Below are 26,046 nucleotides of genomic sequence, written 5' to 3' on the forward strand. Positions count from 1 at the left end.
ATAAATCTATTTCTCGTAGTCCGTAGTGGATGCTGGGACTCCGTAAGGACCATGGGGAATAGCGGCTCCGCAGGAGACAGGGCACAAAATAAAAGCTTAAGGATCAGGTGGTGTGCACTGGCTCCTCCCCCTATGACCCTCCTCCAAGCCTCAGTTAGGATACTGTGCCCGGACGAGCGTACATAATAAGGAAGGATATTGAATCCCGGGTAAGACTCATACCAGCCACACCAATCACACCGTACAACTCGTGATCTGAACCCAGTTAACAGTATGATAAACGCAAAGGAGCCTCTGAAAAGATGGCTCACAACAATAATAACCCGAATTTTTGTAACAATAACTATATACAAGTATTGCAGACAATCCGCACTAGGGATGGGCGCCCAGCATCCACTACGGACTACGAGAAATAGATTTATCGGTAAGCAAAATCTTATTTTCTCTGACGTCCTAGTGGATGCTGGGACTCCGTAAGGACCATGGGGATTATACCAAAGCTCCCAAACGGGCGGGAGAGTGCGGATGACTCTGCAGCACCGAATGAGAGAACTCCAGGTCCTCCTCAGCCAGGGTATCAAATTTGTAGAATTTAGCAAACGTGTTTGCCCCTGACCAAGTAGCTGCTCGGCAAAGTTGTAAAGCAGAGACCCCTCGGGCAGCCGCCCAAGATGAGCCCACTTTCCTTGTGGAATGGGCTTTTACTGATTTTGGCTGTGGCAATCCTGCCACAGAATGTGCAAGCTGAATTGTACTACAAATCCAACGAGCAATCGTCTGCTTTGAAGCAGGAGCACCCAGCTTGTTGGGTGCATACAGGATAAACAGCGAGTCAGATTTTCTGATTCCAGCCGTCCTGGAAACATATATTTTCAAGGCCCTGACAACGTCAAGCAACTTAGAGTCCTCTAAGTCCCTGGTAGCCGCAGGTACCACAATAGGTTGGTTCATGTGAAATGCAGAAACCACCTTAGGTAGAAATTGAGGACGAGCCCTCAATTCCGCCCTGTCAGAATGAAAAATTAAGTAAGGGCTTTTATATGATTAAGCCGCCAATTCTGACACACGCCTGGCTGAAGCCAAGGCTAACAGCATCGACACCTTCCATGTGAGATATTTTAAGTCCACAGTGGAAAGTGGTTCAAACCAATGTGACTTTAGAAAACTCAACACAACATTGAGATCCCAAGGTGCCACTGGAGGCACAAAAGGAGGCTGTATGTGCAGCACCCCTTTTACAAATGTCTGAACTTCAGGTACTGAAGCCAGTTCTTTCTGGAAGAAAATCGACAGGGCCGAAATTTGAACCTTAATGGACCCTAATTTTAGGCCCATAGACAGTCCTGTTTGCAGGAAATGAAGGAAACGACCCAGTTGAAATTCCTCTGTAGGGGCCTTCTTGGCCTCACACCACGCAACATATTTACGCCAAATGCGGTGATAATGTTTTGCGGTTACGTCCTTCCTGGCTTTGACCAGAGTAGGGATGACTTCTTCTGGAATGCCTTTTTCCCTCAGGATCCGGCGTTCAACCGCCATGCCGTCAAACGCAGCCGCGGTAAGTCTTGGAACAGACAAGGCCCCTGCAGTAGCAGGTCCTTTCTTAGAGGTAGAGGCCACGGTTCGTCCGTGAGCTTCTCTTGAAGTTCCGGGTACCAAGTCCTTCTTGGCCAATCCGGAACCACGAGTATAGTTCTTACTCCTCTCCTTCTTATGATTCTCAGTACTTTTGGTATGAGAGGCAGAGGAGGGAACACATACACTGACTGGTACACCCACGGCGTTACCAGAGCGTCCACTGCTATTGCCTGAGGGTCCCTTGACCTGGCGCAATAACTGTCCAGTTTTTTGTTTAGACGTGACGCCATCATGTCCACCTTTGGTTTTTCCCAACGGTTTACAATCAGGTGGAAGACTTCTGGGTGAAGTCCCCACTCTCCCGGGTGAAGGTCGTGTCTGCTGAGGAAGTCTGCTTCCCAGTTGTCCACTCCCGGAATGAACACTGCTGACAGTGCTATCACATGATTTTCCGCCCAGCGAAGAATCCTTGCAGCTTCTGCCATTGCCCTCCTGCTTCTCGTGCCGCCCTGTCTGTTTACGTGGGCGACTGACGTGATGTTGTCCGATTGGATCAACACCGCCTGACCCTGAAGCAGAGGTTTTGCTTGACTTAGGGCATTGTAAATGGCCCTTAGTTCCAGAATGTTTATATGAAGAGATGTTTCCATGCTTGACCACAAGCCCTGGAAATTTCTTCCCTGTGTGACTGCTCCCCAGCCTCTCAGGCTGGCATCCGTGGTTACCAGGATCCAATCCTGAATGCCAAATCTGCGGCCCTCTAGTAGATGAGCACTCTGCAGCCACCACAGGAGAGACACCCTTGTCCTTGGCGACAGGGTTATCCGCTGATGCATCTGCAGATGCGATCCGGACCATTTGTCCAGTAGATCCCACTGAAACGTTCTTGCATGGAATCTTCCGAATGGAATCGCTTCGTAAGAAGCCACCATTTTTCCCAGGACCCTCGTGCACTGAGACCTGGCCTGGTTTTAGGAGGTTCCTGACTAGCTCGGATAACTCCCTGGCCTTCTCCTCCGGGAGAAACACCTTCTTCTGGACTGTGTCCAGAATCATTCCTAGGAACAGTAGACGTGTCGTTGGAATCAGCTGCGATTTTGGAATATTTAGAATCCACCCGTGCTGACGTAACACTACCTGAGATAGTGCTACTCCGACTTCTAACTGTTCCCTGGATCTTGCCCTTATCAGGAGATCGTCCAAGTAAGGGATAATTAAAATGCCTTTTCTTCGTAGAAGAATCATCATTTCGGCCATTACCTTGGTAAAGACCCGAGGTGCCGTGGACAATCCAAACGGCAGCGTCTGAAACTGATAATGACAGTTTTGTACTACAAACCTGAGGTACCCTTGGTGAGAAGGGTATATTGGGACGTGGAGATAAGCATCTCTGATGTCCAGAGACACCATATAGTCCCCTTCTTCCAGGTTCGCTATCACTGCTCTGAGTGACTCCATCTTGAATTTGAACCTTTTTATGTAAGTGTTCAAGGATTTCAGATTTAAAATTGGTCTCACCGAGCCGTCCGGCTTCGGTACCACAAACAGCGTGGAATAATACCCCTTTCCCTGTTGCAGGAGGGGTACCTTGATTATCACCTGCTGGGAGTACAGCTTGTGAATGGCTTCCAAAACTGCCTCCCTGTCGGAGGGAGACTTTGGTAAAGCAGACTTCAGGAACCGACGAGGGGGAAACGCCTCGAATTCCAGTTTGTACCCCTGCGATACTACCTGTAGAATCCAGGGATCCACTTGCGAGTGAGCCCACTGCGCGTTGAAATTCTTGAGACGGGCCCCCACCATATCTGAGTCTGCTTGTAAAGCCCCAGCGTCATGCTGAAGACTTGGCAGAAGCAGGGGAGGGCTTCTGCTCCTGGGAAGCGGCTGCACGGTGCAGTCTTTTTCCTCTTCCTCTGCCCCGGGGCAGAAAGGAGTGGCCTTTTGCTCGCTTGTACTTATGGGAACGAAAGGACTGAGTTTGAAGAGACGGTGTCTTTTTCTGCTGTTGTGAAGTGACCTGGGGTAAAAAGGTGGATTTCCCAGCCGTTGCCACCAGGTCCGATAGACCAGCCCCAAATAACTCCTCCCCTTTATACGGCAATACTTCCATGTGCCGTTTGGAATCCGCATCCCCTGACCACTGTCGCGTCCATAACGCTCTTCTGGCAGAGATGGACATAGCACTTACTCTTGATGCCAGGGTGCAAATATCCCTCTGTGCATCACGCATATATAGCAATGCATCCTTTAAATGTTCTATAGTTAACAAAATATTGTCCCTATCCAGGGTATCAATATTCTCAGTCAGGGAATCCGACCATGCGACTCCAGCACTGCACATCCAGGCTGAGGCGATTGCTGGTCGCAGTATAACACCAGTATGTGTGTATATACTTTTTAGGATATTTTCCAGCCTTCTATCAGCTGGTTCTTTGAGGGTGGCCGTATCAGGAGACGGTAACGCTACTTGTTTAGATAAACGTGTGAGCGCCTTATCTACCCTAGGGGGTGTTTCCCAACGCGCCCTAACCTCTGGCGGGAAGGGATATAATGCTAATAATTTATTAGAAATTAGCTGTTTTTTATCGGGGGAAACCCACGCTTTATCACACACCTCATTAATTTCCTCTGACTCAGGAAAAACTATTGGTAGTTTTTTCACACCCCACATAATACCCTTCTTTGTGGTACTTGTAGTGTCAGAAAGGTTCAATGCCTCTTTCATTGCCGTGATCATGTAACGTGTGGCCCTACTGGACATTACGTTTGTCTCGTCACCGTCGACACTAGACTCAGTATCTGTGTCAGGGTCTGTGTCGACCCACTGAGGTAACGGGCGTTTTAGCGCCCCTGACGGTGTCTGAGACGCCTGGACAGGCACTAATTGATTTGCCGGCTGTCTCATGTCGTCAGTTTTTTGCAAATTGCTGACATTATCACTTAATTGTTTAAATACAATCATCCAGTCAGGTGTCGACTCCCTAGGGGGTGACATCACCAACACAGGCAACTGCTCCGCCTCCACATCATTTTCCTCCTCATACATGTCGACACACGCGTACCGACACACAGCACACACACCGGGAATGCTCTGATAGAGGACAGGACCCCACTTAGCCCTTTGGAGAGACAGAGGGAGAGTCAGCCAGCACACACCCAGCACTATATATATATACAGGGATAACCTTATATAAGTGTTATTCCCTTATAGCTGCTGTTATTATCGTTATTTGCTGCCAAAAATGCCCCCCCTTCTCTTTTTTACCCTGATTCTGAAGCAGGACTGCAGGGGAGAGTCAGGGAGCCGTCCTTCCAGCGGAGCTGTGAGGGAAAATGGCACTTGTGTGCTGAGGAGATAGGCTCCGCCCCTTCACGACGTCCTTATCTTCCGCTTTTTTTGTGTAAAAATGGCAGGGGTTAAAATACATCCATATAGCCCAGGAGCTATATGTGATGTATTCTTTTTGCCACCTAAGGTATATACTGTTATATTGCGTCTCAGGGCGCTCCCCCCCAGCGCCCTGCACCCTCAGTGACCGGAGTGTGAAGTGTGCTGAGAGCAATGGCGCACAGCTGCGGTGCTGTGCGCTACCTTAGTCTGAAGACAGGATGTCTTCTGCCGCCGATTTCACCGGACCTCTTCGTCTCTTCTGGCTCTGTAAGGGGGACGGCGGCGCGGCTCCGGTGACCCATCCAGGCTGTACCTGTGATCGTCCCTCTGGAGCTAATGTCCAGTAGCCTAAGAAGCCCAATCCACTCTGCACGCAGGTGAGTTCGCTTCTTCTCCCCTTAGTCCCACGATGCAGTGAGCCTGTTGCCAGCAGGACTCACTGAAAATAAAAAAAACCTAAACTAAACTTTTATTCTAAGCAGCTCAGGAGAGCCACCTAGATTGCACCCTTCTCGGCCGGGCACAAAAATCTAACTGAGGCTTGGAGGAGGGTCATAGGGGGAGGAGCCAGTGCACACCACCTGATCCTTAAGCTTTTATTTTGTGCCCTGTCTCCTGCGGAGCCGCTATTCCCCATGGTCCTTACGGAGTCCCAGCATCCACTAGGACGTCAGCGAAAACTACAGGTAGTTTTTCCTCACCGAACATAATACCCCTTTTTTGGTGGTACTCGTATTATCAGAAGTGTGTAAAACATTTTTCATTGCCTCAATCATGTAACGTGTGGCCCTACTGGAAGTCACATTCGTCTCTTCACCGTCGACACTGGAGTCAGTATCCATGTCGGCGTCTATATCTGCCATCTGAGGTAACGGGCGCTTTAGAGCCCCTGACGGCCTATGAGACGTCTGGACAGGCACAAGCTGAGTAGCCGGCTGTCTCATGTCAACCACTGTCTTTTATACAGAGCTGACACTGTCACGTAATTCCTTCCAACAGTTCATCCACTCAGGTGTCGACCCCCTAGGGGGTGACATCACTATTACAGGCAATCTGCTCCGTCTCCACATCATTTTTCTCCTCATACATGTCGACACAAAAGTACCGACATACAGCACACAAGCACACACACAGGGAATGCTCTGATAGAGGACAGGACCCCACTAGCCCTTTGGGGAGACAGAGGGAGAGTTTGCCAGCACACACCAGAGCGCTATATATATACAGGGATAACCTTATATAAGTGTTTTTCCCCTTATAGCTGCTGTATAGTTAATACTGCGCCTAATTAGTGCCCCCCTCTCTTTTTTTAACCCTTTCTGTAGTGTAGTGACTGCAGGGGAGAGCCAGGGAGCTTCCCTCCAACGGAGCTGTGAGGGAAAATGGCGCTTGTGTGCTGAGGAGATAGGCTCCGCCCCCTTATCGGCGGCCTTATCTCCCGTTTTTCTATGTATTCTGGCAGGGGTTAAATGCATCCATATAGCCCAGGAGCTATATGTGATGCATTTTTTGCCATCCAAGGTGTTTTTATTGCGTCTCAGGGCGCCCCCCCAGCGCCCTGCACCCTCAGTGACCGAAGTGTGCTGAGAGCAATGGCGCACAGCTGCAGTGCTGTGCGCTACCTTGTTGAAGACAGGACGTCTTCTGCCGCCGATTTTCCGGACCTCTTCTGCCTTCTGGCTCTGTAAGGGGGCCGGCGGCGCGGCTCTGGGACCCATCCAAGCTGGGCCTGTGATCGTGCCTCTGGAGCTAATGTCCAGTAGCCTAAGAAGCCCAATCCACTCTGCACGCAGGCGAGTTCGCTTCTTCTCCCCTTAGTCCCTCGATGCAGTGAGCCTGTTGCCAGCAGGTCTCACTGAAAATAAAAAACCTAAACTAAAACTTTCACTAAGAAGCTCAGGAGAGCCCCTAGTGTGCACCCTTCTCGTTCGGGCACAGAGATCTAACTGAGGCTTGGAGGAGGGTCATAGGGGGAGGAGCCAGTGCACACCAGATAGTCCTAAAGCTTTCTTTAGATGTGCCCAGTCTCCTGCGGAGCCGCTATTCCCCATGGTCCTTACGGAGTCCCCAGCATCCACTTAGGACGTTAGAGAAACAGGGCTTTTTACTGCTACATGAGAAGAACTCTACACATGAATTGCTGCTTATAACAGAGACAGGGATAAGACACACACTTGCATTGAAGGAGACCGGTTTTCCTGTTGAAGGTTAACTATTGCAGCTCATGATCAGCTTTCACATGGTACACACAAGCAACCGGAGGCTCCCCAACCATTGGAACTATAAATCCCAGCATGCTAAACTACTGGATGACAAGTCAGGCACGTTGCGGCAGCAGACTGACAGCAGCAGGAAAGCCAGATACCTCACCGTCCCATAACCCAGCTGTACCATCATAAAAGCCGGCAACTGGCAAGACATAAGCGCACCATTGTAGAGAGAGGACGGCGCATGTAGAACGCTCTGTCGCATGCAAATCGCAGCGTCAGGAAGGTGCCCTGTGCAGCGCGCTACGGAGGTGTCGGAGCTAGGCTGCAATTACACGTCCCACAGCTCAGAGACGGTAAACAAAGAGCAGGCAGCCCGGCTCGCATTATTCTCCCCATCCTGCGTCAGGCTCCCCGCCCGCAGCCACCCAGGCTGACAGAGACGAACTCTTCGCGACTACCGGTGAAAGCGGAAGACCACGGCCTCGCAGGGAGCAACTGCGGGAGCATTGCATGGAGAGCCCGGGGTGCGGGGTGGACGGAGCGGGAGGGCCCCCGGCTGGCGTTTTTTAGTCTTCACCTCTCTGTGCTCTTACGCCCGCTGAAAGCCAGCCAGTAAAACAACGAGCGCGGTAAGAGCATGCCCTGAGACCCTTCGCATTAGGGTTAGTAACTGAAGCCCTCCAGCTCCTACTGCGGTACTCTACTCTAGCGCCTAGCAGCCTAGTATTTATAGCTGTGTTGACGTCACTGTTCAGTTACGTTACAGTACAAACTGCTGGCGGGAATGCAGCAACCAATCACGAGGCGCAGCCGCAGTCTCACCACTACTCCCTCACTGGTGTTTTATATCTATATATAAAATAAAAATAAATATGTATTTTTAAAAAATAAAATACATTCCTATGCACATACGAAGTCTGTTGCAATTAGCTGTATCAGGTATGATATATTTGCTTAATATATTTACAGATACAGTACATAGCACTGATGATCTGAACCCCCTTCCTGTGTCCTTTAATAGGGGAAGCGGTTGAAATACCACCAGTCGGGATCCCGATGGTCACAATACCGATGTCAGAACACTGAGAGGCGGTGAAATGCCACCGCCGGAATTCAGGCGACACAAGCTATTCTCCCTTTGTGGGTGTTCATGACACCCATAGAGGGAGACTATAACCTGTTGCGAGCCACCGGGCCCACTCTAACAGCAAGGGAGCGGGTACTAATTACCCAGGTCTAGGGGTAGCTAATGGTATGCTTGTCATTGATGGTTACCATCGATTGCAAAATCATATGGAACCACAAGGGGCTTTCTAGTGCTCGCCCCGCTGCCGGCATTCTGGAGGACGGGATCCCGCTGTCGGGATCATGACAGTAGGCATCCCTTCCGCTGTGGAATACTATGAATTCCTTTAATAGGCCACACTTCAATGGAAAACGCAGCCAGGCAGCCCTCTGACCCTACCCCCCCCCCCCCCCCCCCCTACCCCCCATGGACGAGCCTGGCAATGCACGGTGACGTCCTCTGTCCTCCTAGAATTGTATTCGCAGCCAGCCTCAGACCCCCTTCTGCCTCTCTCACAAGTACATTACGTACTTACCATTCTCGTCTTGAAAATACATCCTCCACTTCTGTCCATCTCTTCATATCACTGCCCACTGGTGTCTGCTACTCAGCCGTTGCAGCGGCTCTTCTTCTGTTTACTGGTGCAGCATGACGTCACACCAGGGCCGGACTGGCCATCTGGCACTTCTGGCAAATGCCAGAAGGGTCGATGGCCACATGGGCCGGTCCAGCGCTCACTGAGACACGCTGCCGCTCAGTCTGGCGGCAGCGTGTCTCAGCTGTCAGGGGAGGAGAACGCGCCAGCGCCGCTATGTCTGGCGGCGTATAGTGGACTTCAAACCAGCCGCCGGTTCGTGAGCCAATCAGAGCTCGCGGACCGCCAGCCAATCAGAAGCCGCCGGTCCGCGAGCTCTGATTGGCTCACGAACCAGCGGCTGGTTTGAACGAAGTCCGCTATACGCCGCCGCGCCAGACACAGCCGCGCTGGCGGGCGCTCTCCTCTCCTGACTTACCCGTCCCTCACAGCCGGAGCCCGGAGGAGGAGCAGCTGCAGCAGCAGCAGTGCAGCAGCGGTAAGCAGCTGCAGCACTGGCTGCTGTGGGGGCAATTGTATACCTGACACTGTGGGGGCAATTGGCTGGCACTGTGGGGCATTTGTATACCTGGCACTGTGGGGGCAATTGTTTACCTGGCACTGTGGGGGCATTTGTATACCTGTCAGGTATACAATTGCCCCCACAGTGTCAGATCCACAATTGCCCCCACAGTGTCAGGTATTACCTGACACTGTGGGGGCAATTGTGGATCTGGCACTGTGGGGGCATTTGTATACCTGGCACTGTGGGGGCATTTGTATACCTGGCACTGTGGGGGCATTTGTGGATCTGACACTGTGGGGGCATTTGTATACCTGGCACTGTGGGGCATTTGTATACCTGGCACTGTGGGGCATTTGTATACCTGGCACTGTGGGGGCATTTGTGGATCTGGCACTGTGGGGGCATTTGTGGATCTGGCACTGTGGGGGCATTTGTGGATCTGGCACTGTGGGGGCATTTGTGGGTCTGGCACTGTGGGGCATTTGTATACCTGGCACTGTGGGGCATTTGTATACCTGGCACTGTGGGGCATTTGTATACCTGGCACTGTGGGGGCATTTGTATACCTGGCACTGTGGGGGCAATTGTGGATCTGGCACTGTGGGGGCATTTGTGGATCTGGCACTGTGAGGGCATTTGTGGATCTGGCACTGTGGGGGCATTTGTATACCTGGCACTGTGGGGGCATTTGTATACCTGGCACTGTGGGGCATTTGTATACCTGGCACTGTGGGGCATTTGTATACCTGGCACTGTGGGGGCATTTGTATACCTGGCACTGTGGGGGCAATTGTGGATCTGGCACTGTGGGGGCATTTGTGGATCTGGCACTGTGAGGGCATTTGTGGATCTGGCACTGTGGGGGCATTTGTATACCTGGCACTGTGGGGCATTTGTATACCTGGCACTGTGGGGCATTTGTATACCTGGCACTGTGGGGGCATCTGTGGATCTGGCACTGTGGGGGCATTTGTGGATCTGGCACTGTGGGGGCATTTGTATACCTGGCACTGTGGGGCATTTGTATACCTGGCACTGTGGGGGCATTTGTATACCTGGCACTGTGGGGGCAATTGTGGATCTGGCACTGCACTATTGGGGGCATATAATGTAAATTTCGGCTCATACCGGGTGCTATAATGTAAATTTCGGCTCATACCGGGTGCTATAATGTGAATTTTGGCTCATAGTGTGTGGTATAATGTGAAAGAGGCACCAGTACTAGATAGTATAAGGGGTCCTACTATTGTGGTGCACAATGCGTATAAGGGGTGTATGGTGTGGTAAACTACACTGAAGGCCACGCCCCCTTTGAGTGACCACGCCCCCTTTTCCGGAGCGAATTACAAACTTCACATTTCCATACCCCCACTTAAAAATTTCCACTTCAACCACTGGTTGTGTGTATTTTAATAGAGAATGATGTACGCTTGTTTGTTGTTAGAATATTAATTATATTTGTAAGAGCATAGACTAATAAGTGGGAGGAGTCAGGAATAGTAAGGGGAGGAGTCACAGAGGTGGGCCTGTGTGCTTCAAAAATACCAGGGCCTATTTTTAGTCCCAGTCCGGCCCTGCGTCACACTGTGCTGTACAAGAAACTTTATTGTACAGCAAGCTGGAGGCTTACTTGAAACTGCTATCGGGGCAGCTGGCAGCGAGTAGCATCCGGCGACCTGGCACCGATGGGAGAAAGGCAGTGCCAGTGGCGTCTGGAATATCAACAATGGTGGCCGCAGGCAGTACTGCCGGTGATGGCTCGGTAACAGCGGCGGTATCCGCGGGCAGTACGCCGGGAATAGCAGTAGCGACGGCCAGTATGAGCGAACCGGGCCCTTCACTCTCTGTCAGAGTGGTCGGGCCCGGGACAAGTGTACCCATAGTACCCCCTTGATGGTGGCCCTGGCTTATGTCTCTGCATGTTGCTTGTGCTCATTCACCAAGGGAGGCATTTGTTATTGATCACATGTTGCATGCAATATGGGCAGGATCTTACCACGCAGGATCTCATTGCAGTATGCAATCCTATTGGCAGGGATTTATCATCCAGCAGATGCAGAGACTGTGGCTTTGAAAGCCGGTCACTGTGATTGCAATGTGCTGTGAGGGCTGGCAGGGCTGCTGCACATGCACAGACAAGCACTGAGGCCACTTCTGAACTCTCTGCCGGCAACTAACGTGATCTGTAGCCCATATGTTACAATGGGTTACCACCAACTTCAGATTGCGGTAGCTGCTGGGACCAACATCGGGAATGCATCGCATTCCGGACATTGGCAAATCGGGCAGCATCGCATCAAACCTATGGGGAATGCAGCTGCGGGTGGCAATGGAGGGAGATTACTAATATTTTAACATTCAGGAGATACCTAATATTTGCAGCTAATATCGCTGTAAATATAGAATGATAAATGGGCCCCCAAGAGAGTACCAAGGGAACAGGTACTAATTCCCAGGTCTAGGAGTGGCTATCAGTATGCTTGCCATTGATGATTACCATCGATTGCAAAATCAGATGGAACCATCGATGGACTGAAACTAGCCGCACTCGTACCATCGATAGTATCTATCACTGAATACCTACCCAGCTGCTGATGCAGAATGAATTGTTGTGACAGAAGGTTGGAATCAGGACCCAGGAGTTTCCTAAGCGCATGCGCAATGGTTAATGCACTGTATGTTCTAGTACTTCTATAAAAATATATATGACTTGATTCTGCTCAGAATATATATGCAGCAGTGATATTGTTATTATAACTAGGTAATCTACACTGTCAATTTGTATATTATAAGGTATATTGTATTCTTGGAAGAAACTCTATTGCAGCTTTGAAATAGTTGGTAACTGCTATCTTAGTGTTTGTTTTAGTTGAGTTTTATGGCATGCTCTGTAAATGGGGGTGGGATGTTAGGCCTTGATTGCAATTACTAGACACACATGGATACTTACCATTCATAAGGAAAGATGCTTGGCTGAACAGGGCCTTATTAGAAGGGCTGTTTAAAAGGGCTAAGAAAATATTACAATATAGACTTACCCAGGACGAAAACAGACAGAAACATCCCACCAACAAAACAGAAAACCATCCTCTATTCCTTTCATTCCCAATAATCTGTGCATTTCAGCGTATGTATATATTTTACCAACTACAATCCTCATGACCTCTAAGAACAAAATGCAACCAATTTTGTATATAACCATTTACATTGTGATTTACATGTGATTGTACATACCTGTTTGTCACTTTGCTCTATCATGCACAGCTAACATACAGCGGAACAACACCAGTAAATAGGCACCTGAACTTTTAACTTGAACAAGTGAAACCATACATTCGCAGCCCTGATAACACTGGTTTAATCTCAAACAAACTATGTTCCACAAATTGATTTTCTGCATTGCTCTTCATGGAGTATTCATAAAGACCATTGCATCATTCAGTCTCCCAGCAATTCAGCCCCCTCAATTCTACACTCCCCTCTTATTAGCACTCATGAGCTTTTCACTTCCCTATACTCATTGACAATAACATCTACAACCTCTCACCATAAAAAACTTTCACAAACCTCTGACACTCACATTTATCTCTCTCTTCTGCTTCTGATAGCTGGTGACATTTCACCAAATCCAGGACCCAGCCACTTGCATCGCTCACATTCACCTGATTCAAAGCAACATAGAAATCCAGCTAACCTCATAAACATCACGTCTTCCATCACCCTCCAGATCACTAAAATGTGCCTTATGGAATGCACGCTCTGTTTGTAACAAATTAACATCCATCCATGACCTCTTCATATCCAACAACATCAAACTGCTGGCTATAACAGAAACCTGGCTCACACAATCTGACACAGCCTCCCCTGCAGCACTGGCACATGGTGGTCTCCACTTTACACACACCTCCAGACCCGGTAACCATAAAGGAGGAGGAGTTGGACTTTTACTTTCCCAATCTTTTGCATACACTGTTCTACCACAGGTTCCATCACTCACATTTACATCATTTGAAGTACATTCCATTAGGGTTTACTCTCCTTTCTCTCTGCGTGTTGCAGCTATCTACTGCCCACCTGGGCGTCCAAAACAATTTTTGGAAGATTTTTCTGCCTGGCTCCCTCACTTCCTATCCTCTGACATCTCCACCATTATCATGGGTGATTTCAATATTGCTATTGATTGTCCAAAATCTGCTGCTCATGCCTACAAACTACTCTCTCTAACTTCCTCTCTTGGACTCTCCCAATGGACTGACTCCTCTACTCATCAGGCGGGCCACTGCCTTGATCTAGTATTCACCAGACTATGCTCCATCTCTGAACTCACTAAGACTCCTTTCCCCCTCTCAGATCACAACCTTATCCCCTGCATGCTCTCCTCCGTTAATTCAAACCCTGTGTTGCTGAAGTCCTCCAATCTTCCTCAAACCCGCAGAAATATTAACACAATTAATCTTCAAGAACTTTCCACTTCGGGGGTGTGGCCTAGCTGCTGAAAAGGACAGACGTGCAGCTCAGGAGCTCCTGCAAATAAAGCTCCTTATTGCTCTGTATATAATCCCCCTTACCCTTCCCTTCTACTATATATACGTCCCTGCTCTATCCAACTCTTATACATTATATTGTGGGAGAGCCGCGGAATCGGGGAGTGACTTTCCACAATCCTGCGGATTGCGGCCCTCTCCCCAGTTTGAAGCCGGGGCCTGGATTTTACCCTGCACCCGACCTAGCCTTCCAGAGTCGGGCCGAACGGGCCGCAGCGCTCTGGACAGACCCTCACCTCACATCAGTCTCCTGCAGGGCACTCCCTGGACCTCGGCCTCTGCCTACCCACCTCCGGTAGTCACCCAGGACCTGAACCGCTGGCGTCCGGAGCCCCGCTTGCTCGGGATCTCTGAGTGAGCGGCCGCCGTCCTGCAGACTCCATTCTGACTGCAGCTCCCCCCGGGACCCGAGACGCCCGCGATCGGAGAGGTGTGCCTGCTCGCAGCTCCCCGCTCCCTGCACCCGCTGCTAACTCACCCCTCCGTAGCCGTGACCTCCGGCTGGCGCGTCACCCGCTGTGGGTCCTCTGGAGGGCAGCGCTGGAGCTGGCTGCTTGTCCCGGAGCTGACGGGACATCACCTTGCCGCTCACCTCTACGGCCCGCTGACTCCACACAGCTTTCCCTCTCTCATATACAGTGGTGCCTGCCCCGCAGTCTCTGTGACCCCCCCCCCCCCCCCCTGAACACACTGGCCATAACAGTGCAGTCCCTGGCTGAGGACAATTAAAGGTGGTCACTCCAGTGGTCACTCCAGTGCTCCAGCCTGTTCCTTGACTCATTGCCGGACAGATGCACAGAGGGACCCTCCCCGGCTGCTGGTCATAGCGCTGCCGCTCCCGCTTGCCAGCGAGTTGGGGTCGCGTACCCGGATATGTATAGGAGTTGATGGTCTCGGTCGCCTCTCTCTCTGCTGAGCGCTGGGAAACAAGTGTCCGAGTGGGTTGCTGTCTACCCCTGTTTGAAGTCCCCGGCCGCTACTACAGATCACTGGCTGGTCTGTGCCGGTACACCCGTGGCCATCCTATTATCATCTTGCGCTCCTCGGCCGCCCTGACTCTGGGTAGCTACAGCAACCTACTCCACCCCACCGTGGATCTCTACTCATGGTTGCCCATTCTCTAAGAGGTGCTCCATGGCGCACCTAATGCCTGTCCTAGGCTGATTTATCCTGCAGTCACCTAGCGTTAAAGGGTCAGCCACCCTCCTAGCCGAGGTCTTTCTCAAGATTATCTTCTGGACTTATCTGTGATCTCCTAAGCGGAGTTGATATTCTTGGTGTTTATTGCCTTACCCTTCCCGTTCTATTATGTCGCAAAAAAAATGCAAATCCAATGCTGTTAATAAGCCCAGCATCCTTCGTGCATGGGAGAAAGCAGGGTCTACTTCTCGTAACTTCAGTTGCAGATCGAATGTCGGATTCGGAGGACGTTCCGTCGCCAAAAGCTCACCTTACCACCCAAAACATCATCTCTATTGTCACTAAAACTATTCAAACCGAAATGAGGACAACGCTTGCAGAATTCAGAAAAGATCTGACCGACTTGGGCACGCGTACTGATTCGTTGGAACGTAAGATGGATGAGGTATGCCAGTACCAGGCCGTACTTGAGCACGAGTTAATTGACCTCCGCACTGATGTCGACGTGCATGAGGACCACCTAGAGGATTTGGACAACCGGAACAGGAGAAATAATATCAGGATCCGCAACATCCCTGAGAGTGTTACCCTGGAAACCCTCCCAGGTTTTCTAGAAGGTCTGTTTCTGAATTTACTCCCCGGTACTCCGAAAGACCTGTTCCTTCTAGATAGAGCGCATAGAGCGCTTCGTCCTCGGCCTCCTCCGACCCAATCACCCCGAGATGTCATCCTCCGATTCCACTATTATAAGACTAAGGAAAAGCTCATGTCGGCCGCTCGGGAACTCCAATCCGTGGATTACTCTGGCACTCAACTTCAAATATATCAAGACTTAGCTCCCTCTACACTTAGAAAACGCCGAGACCTTGCTGTAATTACCAGAGTCCTCCGTACTAATTCTATTAAGTATAAATGGGGATTCCCTTTTCAACTCCAAGTGACCAAAGATGGGTCCCATCACTCAATTAAAACCCCTGCTCAAGGCTACGACCTCCTCAAGACTCTTGGCATTCTCGATACTCTACCTGGCGAGCTTAGGAATCAGCTCACTCCCACGTCTCCGTTGAGGCCTGTAGCACCGACTCCTGATTGGTCCACTAAATAACAGAGCTCTCTGATGACTACTGATACGTAACTATATTTTGCTGATTACTGGACAATTTACCCCCCTCCCTCCTTTTTTTTTTTTTTAACACTCTACGCGCACTGCTCGAGGTGTTTTACGGACTGTTTGATTTCTGTGACTTTTGGGTGATGGTCCTGCCTGGACCCACTTGGACGATGTCTCCTGTGCCTTGAATTGGTAAGGCTAATATTGTACTCAAGAGCATGCCTCAAGCTTTATATTCAATATTGTTGCTACTCCTAGCCCGCTTCCCGCTGTAACATACTACAGTCATTCACTAAATGTTATTATGTGACATTGCTTGCTCTTCCAAATGTTTTCTTTTTTTTTTTATTTCTCCATACCTAGTTGCTATCACTATAGTCATTTAGTTGTATATTTGCCTAGTTAAGTCAGGATGTCAAATTTCTCTTTTTATGTCTTGACCTGTTTATATCTATGCCCTTGCGCTTGACCGCAGGATATCTTTGTTCTTGTTATACACGTTCTGGTTTTCTATTTACTGTTTTCTTATATTGTCGCTACCCCCCCACACCGAAGGGGCTGCCTGATTGGCTATTCGCTCTGGTGATGGAGCCTTTGGCGGCCAAAATCAGACTGAACACTAACATCTCGGGCATTGCAGTAGGGAACCATGACTTCAAGATAGCGTTGTATGCTGACGACGTCATTTTAACTTTAACTGACCCACTTATATCCCTACAACATCTGTTTGAGGAGATTCAAACTTATAGTCGTCTGTCTAATTACAAACTTAACGCTGATGAAACAGAGATCTTGGATATACACGTGTCTTCCCGGGATCTACGCCTCCTACAGTCTTCTTACTCGTTTAAGTGGCAACACACTAAACTGAAGTATCTAGGTATCTACTTCACTAAGTCTCACGCGTCACTATACGCAGCCAATTTTCCACGTCTATTCGCGTCTATACGTACTGATCTAGTTGGATGGAACAAACTCTATATCTCTTGGTTTGGGCATATAGCTGCTGTCATAATGAACATACTTCCGCGATTACTATATCTTTGGCAGACCCTCCCAATCCACATACCGACTAAAATATTGAAGAATCTTCAAAGGGATCTGTCTATCTTCATCTGGGCTGGAAAGAAGCCCAGAGTCAAGATACGATTACTCCAACAACATCGTTCCTCAGGGAGCCTTGGTATGCCGGATTTGATTAATTATTACCGTGCTACACACCTAGCCTTCTGTGTTCTCTGGCACTCGCCTCCTGAACAGAGATTATGGACGCTTTTGGAAGCTCATGCAATAAATATGTATTCACCTTCAACCCTGTTATGGTGCGCGCCTCGCTCCCGCCCAGCCTCGTCTCTCTTATTGCCGATGATGCGTTTTACATTGTCGGTCTGGGATCAATGCACCCGCTTTTATCGTCTTCGTTCCTATAACCCGCTACTGACTCCTCTTTGGGACAATATTGAGTTCCCTCCAGGTACTAACCACCTTGCTTTTAAATATTGGACTTCACACAACATCCTTTTCTTGATTGATCTGGCCCCTCTTTCTTCATTTCCCTTGTTTACGGACCTACAATCACGCTTCTCCCTTCCCCACTCGACTTTCTATCAATTTCTGCAAATCCGCCACTTTTATACTACTCTTTGTAAAACTGCTCTTCCTACAACCAAAACGGCATTTGAATCTTTATGTTGATGTCAACGCTCTACAAAAGGTCTGTTATCCGCTATTTACCAAATCTTACTCTCACACAATACCCCTGCGAAAGAGGCTCATGAATTAGTGTGGGAACGTGATATAGGGGAAACGTTAACCGTCGAGGAGTGGGCTGACATCGGACAGGAAATTGCTAAGAGCTCCTTGTCAGTTCGTATCAAGGAAAATTCTAATAAAATCTATTACCGATGGTACCTAGTACCGTCTAGACTTCAGGCTATTTACCCTTCCTGCTCTGATAGATGTTGGAGACTTTGTGGGCGGAGGGGAACCATGCTGCATGTTTGGTGGTCCCGTGGGATTGCCCACCGCTACTGGCGTCAGGTTCATAAACTAATACTGGAAATCACCGGTGTGGTTATTCCTGACTCTCCATTTTACTCTCTACTTTCGCGTCCTGTTCCGGACACTTTGAGCCATCTACTAAGACTAATTAAGCACATTTTAAATACGGCCAAATGCCAAATTGCAGCGAATTGGAAATCCACCTCTCCCCCTACTATTCCCGCCACTATTAATGCTATATGGACCACATACAAACTGGAACGCATCACCGCTGCCCTTCATGACACATCAGTCACTTTTATACGCACTTGGACGCCATGGACAATGCACTTTAATGCTGAACCGCCATTGACAACCATCTGATCCATCATCTATATAGATGACAGAACTCGATATTGTGGGCAACCTTGACTGGCCGACGTTCTCGCCCCCCTCTTTTTCTTCTTGTTCTTGCTTCTTCTTCTCTCTTTCCTTGCTTTGTTCTTTATATAACTGTATTGTTGTTTCAATTTGTTTTCGTTGATATTTTATGGATAGGATCACTATGAGCCGTGCTGTTACTATGTCTTACTGATGCCTCAGTTTTATGCACCTTCTGAACTGATCCATATGTATTGTTTACAGTTTATGCATTTGTTTTTCTAATTACAAAAACCAATAAAACGTATTTTCAAAAAAAAAAAAAGAACTTTCCACTTCACTCCAACAACTGCTTTCACCTATTTCTGCATTCACCTCTCCTGAGATGGCTGTATCACACCTTAATGAGACTCTAGAACTGGCCCTTGATGAAGTGGCTCCAGCTACCCATCACACTCCACGTAGGCCTAGATGTCAACCATGGCACTCCAAATTAACAAGACAACTACAAAAACTCATACGAAAAATTGAACGTCAGTGGCGTAAATCTCGTATTTCAAGTGACTTCCTCACATATAAGACTGTCTACCATTCTTATAAAAATGCCCTGGACACTGCCAAACAAACATATTTCCAAACTCTTATCTCTGCTCAAGCCTCCAACCCCAAACGACTCTTTAATACATTTAAATCACTTCTGAATCCTCCCTCACCTACCCCACCAGCCACTATCAAGGCACAGGATCTCGCTTCCTACTTCAAGGAGAAGATTGATAAGATCCGAAATGAAATGGTATGCTGTTCGGCAGCCAGTGACCTGCTCCGTTTACCTGAACCCTCTGGCACTCTTTCTTCATTTGATCCCACAAATGAAGATGAAGTATCATCACTCTTCTCATCCTGCTTCTCCACTATCTCTCCTCTTGATCCTTTACCCTCACAAATAAGTAAAGCTCTGTCTCTGGTGCTCATCCCTACCTTAACTAACATCTGTAATCTCTCTCTCTCTCTACTGGTATTTTTCCTTCATTCTTCAAGCATGCAGTGATTACTCCCATTTTAAAGAAACAATATTCTGACCCTAATGCTCTCTCAAACTACCGCCCTATCTCTCAGCTCCCTTGTCTCTCTAAGCTACTTGAGAGACTTGCCTACACTCGACTCACACACTTTCTTAACTCATACACTTTATTGGACCCACTTCAGTCAGGCTTCCATTCCCAACACTCCACAGAGACAGCACTGACTAAAGTGGTTAATGATTTGGTCACTACGAAGTCTAAAGGCCATTCAGGCTTCAGCCTAAACATCCTTATGGATAATTCGCGTCTGCATAATTTATATTCAGTAACACAAAAATAGCAAAAATAACTATACTCTGATGAAGTTCTAAACACTAGCAGGATACCGACAAATCAGAGGTTATTCCTACTAAGGCTGTGTTCTACGTTATCTATCTTAGGAGTCTATTTACTAAGCTTGGAGAAAATAGGATTTTAATTACCTATCGGTAAATCCTTTTCTCGTAGTCCCCGGTGGGCAGCAGCTCAAAGAGCGGTGGCCATGCCCCAAGTCCCTCGTTTCCAAGAATAGATGCTGTGCGCATATGCGCAGCGTCTATTCACCGCTGCTCTACAGCAGTGCAGCAAGTGACAAGAGCCGCCCAACTGCCCCCCCCCCCCCCCTCCGCAGGACACTGCGGCGCGCAGGTGGTACATCGGGACAGTCCCAAAAAAGGGACTGTCCCGAGAAAATCGGGACAGTTAGGTATGTATCTACATCAGAGGAATGTTGGAGAGCAGGGACAGGGTCTCAAAGATGGGCCAAGTGGTTCAGTGACGTGCGGTGGAGTGAGTCAGAGCCTTTCCTGTCATACTAACGTATACACCAGAGTTTTGACTGTATAAAGTGTATGAAAAATAGAAAGAATATATTATAAATATCTTTTTTGTATTATTCTAATCATTTATATAATCAGAACTGTGGAGCAAAAGTCTATGGCAGCCTACCTTTTCCGCACATCTCTGATCAACACTCACCAAATGTCCAGCAGTATATCCTGCTGCACCTATGTATAATTGCCACATGCACCCTTTGGCTCATATATTGGGGGTAATTCCAAGTTGATCGCAGCAGGAAATTTTTTAGCAGTTGGGCAAAACCATGTACACTGCAGGGGGGGCAGATATGACATTTGCAGAGAGAGTTAGATTTGGGTGGGTTATTTTGTTGCTGTGCAGGGTAAATACTGGCTGCTTTATTAGTACACTGCAATTTAGATTGCAGATTGAACTCACCACACCCAAATCTATCTCTCTCTGTACGTGTTATATCTGCCCCCCCCCCCCCCTGCAGTGCACATGGTTTTGCCCAACTGCTAAAAAATTTCCTGCTGCGATCAACTTGGAATTACCCCCATTGTGTGTAAATCTGGCTCTGATACTAGCCAGAGCCTCCTGAGCCATTTACCTCACCGCACGTCCCTGCTATGTTTCTAGGTTCCTCAGAGTCACTGACACTTTGTGCTGGTGAGTTTAGTCTGGAGAAATTGGTGCCTATTTTGGGCAATGTTGTGTCAAATGCAGTTTGCAAGTTCTTATGTTTTTTTGTCAATCAAAGTCATTATAATTTTAGAAATTTGCTTATCCATCTCTACCACTAAGTAGTGTCCAGTAGGACCATCGGGTGTGATATGTTTCCCCGGCGCCAAGCATACCGCTTGAGATCCCGACCGCCGGAATGCCGGAAGTGGGGCAAGCACAAAAGAGCCCCTTGCGGGCTTGCTGCGCTCGCCACGCTGCGGGCTCGCCACGCTAAGCGCGCCACGCTATTTATTCTCCCTCCAGGGGTTTTGTGGACACCTCAAGAGGGAGAATACTTGTCAGTATACTGGTGGTCGGGATTCCAGCGTCGGTATAGTGAGCGCCGGGATCCTGACAGCCGGTATATCAAGTGCCACCCGGAGCATCGAGATCGGTATGAAATACCTACAATCAAAATCCCGACAGCAATTGACCGACGGTCAAAATCCTGACAAGGTCAAAATCCTGACATGGACAAAATACCGACATTTAAAATACCGACACGGTCAAAATACCGACATTTAAAATGTCAACAGATCAGAAAACAGACACAAGGTTTTCACTGGTTTATGGTGTGTATGTCGACATAGGTCGACATGGACACCGTGTAAGTGTACCGCGTCCACTCGCATGGCTTGCTGCGCTCGCCATGCTTCGGGCACAGTGCTTGCTGCGCTCGGCACACTATTATATTCCACCTCCAGGTCCAGTGGGATGGTAAAGTATGAACAAGCCGGTTTCAATTAAAAAATCATGAAAAACTCATGTCGGCCTTTTGAGCTATCGACATTATAAATGTCGGTATTTTGACCTTGTCGGTATTTTAAATGTAGGTATTTTGACCATGTCGGGATTTTGACCTTGTCGGGATTTTCACCGTCGGTCAATTGCTGTCGGTATTTTGACCAGTGGGATTTTGATTGTCGGTATATTGAATGCATCCCGGAGCATCTTCAATTGGGGTGTCCACTGAAGAGGTGTTCGCTGAGAGAGGAGATGGAAGGGTTGGACCTTCCTGTAGATTGTTTGGCCTTGCCCATTCTGGTATTAACAGAGAAATGTGCTGATTTTTTGAGGATTTTTATGGACTTATATGTCCATACCACAGTCTTTGAAACATATAGTAGAATGTGGAAAATGCAATTGAGTGTACAAAGATAAAACACACACACTATACAAGAATACAGTTATGTGACGCAGTACAACTGAGAAATGCAGTGGGGCGTCTAGTAAAAACAGAGAAACACTACATCTTATTGATATCAATAATACATAGAGAAAGAGGAACCACGCAAATAGCACACTTTAACACAGGGGTGAGCTATAAGCTTCCCTCCAGCCAGGCAAGTGGTTTGGCCTGATATGGTAACTGAACAAAAGGTCAAAAACGGAAATAGGCAGAAGTTGCAAATACAATATATAGAAAGTAATGAAAATTTGTGTTAAGGCCCATACACACTGGGAGATTTTGAGCTGAAAGCAGTTCACTTTTGGTGTTTTGAGCTGCTTTCAGCTCAAAACCGCCCAGTGTGTATGCCCCGGTGATGAGCGCTGATGCGCGCCCCCGCTTCATCGCCTGCGGCCGTCGTTCGTCTGCTGGTATCACCAGCAGATGAATGGTGGGGTGGACAGCTCTCCAGAGAGTCCTGCTATGGAAAGCCGTTCATCCCCGCTGACATCGCTGGGCAGGGGGGAAAATAGCTCAGTGTGTATGCACTGAGCTATTTTCAGCCCAGCGATGTCAGCGATCATCGCTGTGCATACACACTGGGCAAAAACGCCCAGTGTGTATGCAACTTTAGTCAATGTAACACATTGAAACAGGAAATTACCATATGCAACCACCAGGTGGAGGTGTTTTGTAACAGAAACATATAGCGAACCTTTAATGCGGGATGTACTAAACTGAAAATTTCTGCAGAGCTGTTTAATCACATGCTATCAGTGGGGGTCATTCCGAGTTGTTCGCTCGCAAGCTGCTTTTAGCAGCTTTGCACACTCTAAGCCGCCGCCTACTGGGAGTGAATCTTAGCTTATCAAAATTGCGAACGAAAGATTCGCAATATTGCGAAAATACTTCTCTGTGCAGTTTCTGAGTAGCTCGAGACTTACTCTGCCAGTGCGATCAGTTCAGTGCTTGTCGTTCCTGGTTTGACGTCACAAACACACCCAGCGTTCGCCCAGACACTCCTCCATTTCCCCAGCCACTCCCGTGTTTTTCCCAGAAACGGTAGCGTTTTTTCACACACTCCCATAAAACGGCCAGTTTCCGCCCAGAAACACCCACTTCCTGTCAATCACAATACGATCACCAGAACGAAGAAAAAACCTCGTAATGCCGTGAGTAAAATTCCTAACTGCATAGCAAATTTACTTGGCGCAGTCGCACTGCGGACATTGCGCATGCGCATTCGCGACTAATCGCTCCGTTGCGAGAAAAAAATACCGAGCGAACAACTCGGAATGACCCCCAGTGTTATTAACGCAGCTATGCATGCGATCAGTGGCGGTATATACTGCATCCAAAATGCAATGCTTCAAACATCCCACCCTTAGTGAGGTAAACTAACAATACAAGTTGTAAGAGGGATTATACAAAAAACTTCTAGAGCACTGACAAAATAAATATAAAATAGAAAGGGCTATCAGATCGATGTGGAGGGAAAAATGTCCAGGAGGAGAGGGATCACAGGAAGGAAAAGCAGTCCAAGGAGGTAGGGCAGGCATATATGTCCTAAACACAGGCTGGGTAGAGTCTTCAGGCTCACAGGTACCCTCAGCTGCTGGTCTGCAAAGGATATACCCACAATCAGATCAGGCAAGAGAGAAAATAAGGACTGAAAAGAGCGCAGGGGCAGACTGGGTCACCAAGAGAATGGAGCACTTCTCGCTGGACAGGCCACGCCCCCATTTCACCGATAGGATCTTAAGCCACTGTCACATAGTGACAGCCCTCGGCCACAGGGACGTGCAGTCAGGGGAGGCACTACCTCCCCTGTCATAAATGAGTAAAAGAATACAAGGAAGATACTTATGACACATATTCTGTGTCATAAGTATCTTCGTTATATTAATATAACAATTGTAACACATGGAAGTAGGTTAGGAGGCACTGATAACAGTGCCTCCCGTTGTGAATGGGGCTGAGGATAAAGCGGGGGGCGTGGCCAAGCACTGGGCTGTAAAAATAAGAATTTACTTACCGATAATTCTATTTCTCGGAGTCCGTAGTGGATGCTGGGGTTCCTGAAAGGACCATGGGGAATAGCGGCTCCGCAGGAGACAGGGCACAAAAAAGTAAAGCTTTACTAGGTCAGGTGGTGTGCACTGGCTCCTCCCCCTATGACCCTCCTCCAGACTCCAGTTAGGTACTGTGCCCGGACGAGCATACACAATAAGGGAGGCATTTTGAATCCCGGGTAAGACTCATACCAGCCACACCAATCACACCGTACAACTTGTGATCTAAACCCAGTTAACAGTATGACAACAGAAAGGGCCTCTTAAGATGGCTCCTTAACAATAACCCGAATTAGTTAACAATAACTATGTACAAGTATTGCAGATAATCCGCACTTGGGATGGGCGCCCAGCATCCACTACGGACTCCGAGAAATAGAATTATCGGTAAGTAAATTCTTATTTTCTCTATCGTCCTAAGTGGATGCTGGGGTTCCTGAAAGGACCATGGGGATTATACCAAAGCTCCCAAACGGGCGGGAGAGTGCGGATGACTCTGCAGCACCGAATGAGAGAACTCCAGGTCCTCCTTTGCCAGGGTATCAAATTTGTAAAATTTTACAAACGTGTTCTCCCCCGACCACGTAGCTGCTCGGCAGAGTTGTAATGCCGAGACCCCTCGGGCAGCCGCCCAAGATGAGCCCACCTTCCTTGTGGAGTGGGCTTTTACAGTTTTAGGCTGTGGCAGGCCTGCCACAGAATGTGCAAGTTGAATTGTGTTACAAATCCAACGAGCAATCGACTGCTTAGAAGCAGGTGCGCCCAACTTGTTGGGTGCATACAATATAAACAGCGAGTCAGATTTTCTGACTCCAGCCGTCCTTGCAATGTATATTTTTAAGGCTCTGACAACGTCCAACAACTTGGAGTCCTCCAAGTCGCTAGTGGCCGCAGGCACCACAATAGGTTGGTTCAGATGAAATGCTGATACCACTTTAGGGAGAAAATGCGGACGAGTCCGCAGTTCTGCCCTATCCGAATGGAAGATTAGATAAGGACTTTTATAAGATAAAGCCGCCAATTCAGATACTCTCCTGGCAGAGGCCAGGGCTAGTAACATAGTCACTTTCAATGTGAGATATTTCAAATCCACCTTTTTCAATGGTTCAAACCAATGGGATTTGAGGAAATCTAAAACTACATTTAGATCCCACGGTGCCACCGGAGGCACCACAGGAGGCTGTATATGCAGTACTCCCTTGACAAAAGTCTGGACCTCAGGGACAGAGGCCAATTCTTTTTGGAAGAATATTGACAGGGCCGAAATTTGAACCTTAATGGATCCCAATTTGAGACCCATAGATAATCCTGATTGCAGGAAATGTAGGAAACGACCCAGTTGGAATTCCTCCGTCGGAACCCTCCGATCCTCGCACCACGCTACATATTTTCGCCAAATGCGGTGATAATGTTTCACGGTGACTTCCTTCCGTGCCTTAATCAAGGTAGGAATGACTTCTTCTGGAATGCCTTTCCCTTTTAGGATCTGGCGTTCAACCGCCATGCCGTCAAACGCAGCCGCGGTAAGTCTTGAAAAAGACAGGGACCCTGCTGTAGCAGGTCCCTTCTCAGAGGTAGAGGCCACGGTTCGTCCGTGAGCATCTCTTGAAGTTCCGGATACCAAGTCCTTCTCGGCCAATCCGGAACCACTAGTATTGTTCTTACTCTTCTTTGCCGTATGATCTTCAATACCTTTGGTATGAGCGGCAGAGGAGGAAACACA

At 48.4% G+C, this 26,046-nt stretch overlaps 1 protein-coding gene and 1 long non-coding RNA gene across 2 annotated transcripts in view; one reads left to right on the plus strand and one right to left on the minus strand.

Moving 5' to 3' along the window:
* The window catches only part of LOC134909397 (uncharacterized), an 83,347-nt gene that overhangs the window by 38,627 nt on the left and 18,674 nt on the right, over window positions 1-26,046 (minus strand). The gene's annotated exons all lie outside the window — the stretch shown is intronic.
* The window catches only part of MYNN (myoneurin), a 99,417-nt gene continuing 80,828 nt past the window's right edge, over window positions 7,458-26,046 (plus strand). Inside the window, exon 1 of the mRNA XM_063916205.1 lies at window positions 7,458-7,808. The gene's annotated coding sequence lies outside the window, so the exon portion shown is untranslated. The remainder of the gene's footprint in view (window positions 7,809-26,046) is intronic.

Source organism: Pseudophryne corroboree, chromosome 4 (assembly GCF_028390025.1).
Source record: "Pseudophryne corroboree isolate aPseCor3 chromosome 4, aPseCor3.hap2, whole genome shotgun sequence".
In the NCBI taxonomy this organism is placed as follows: Eukaryota; Metazoa; Chordata; class Amphibia; order Anura; family Myobatrachidae; genus Pseudophryne; species Pseudophryne corroboree.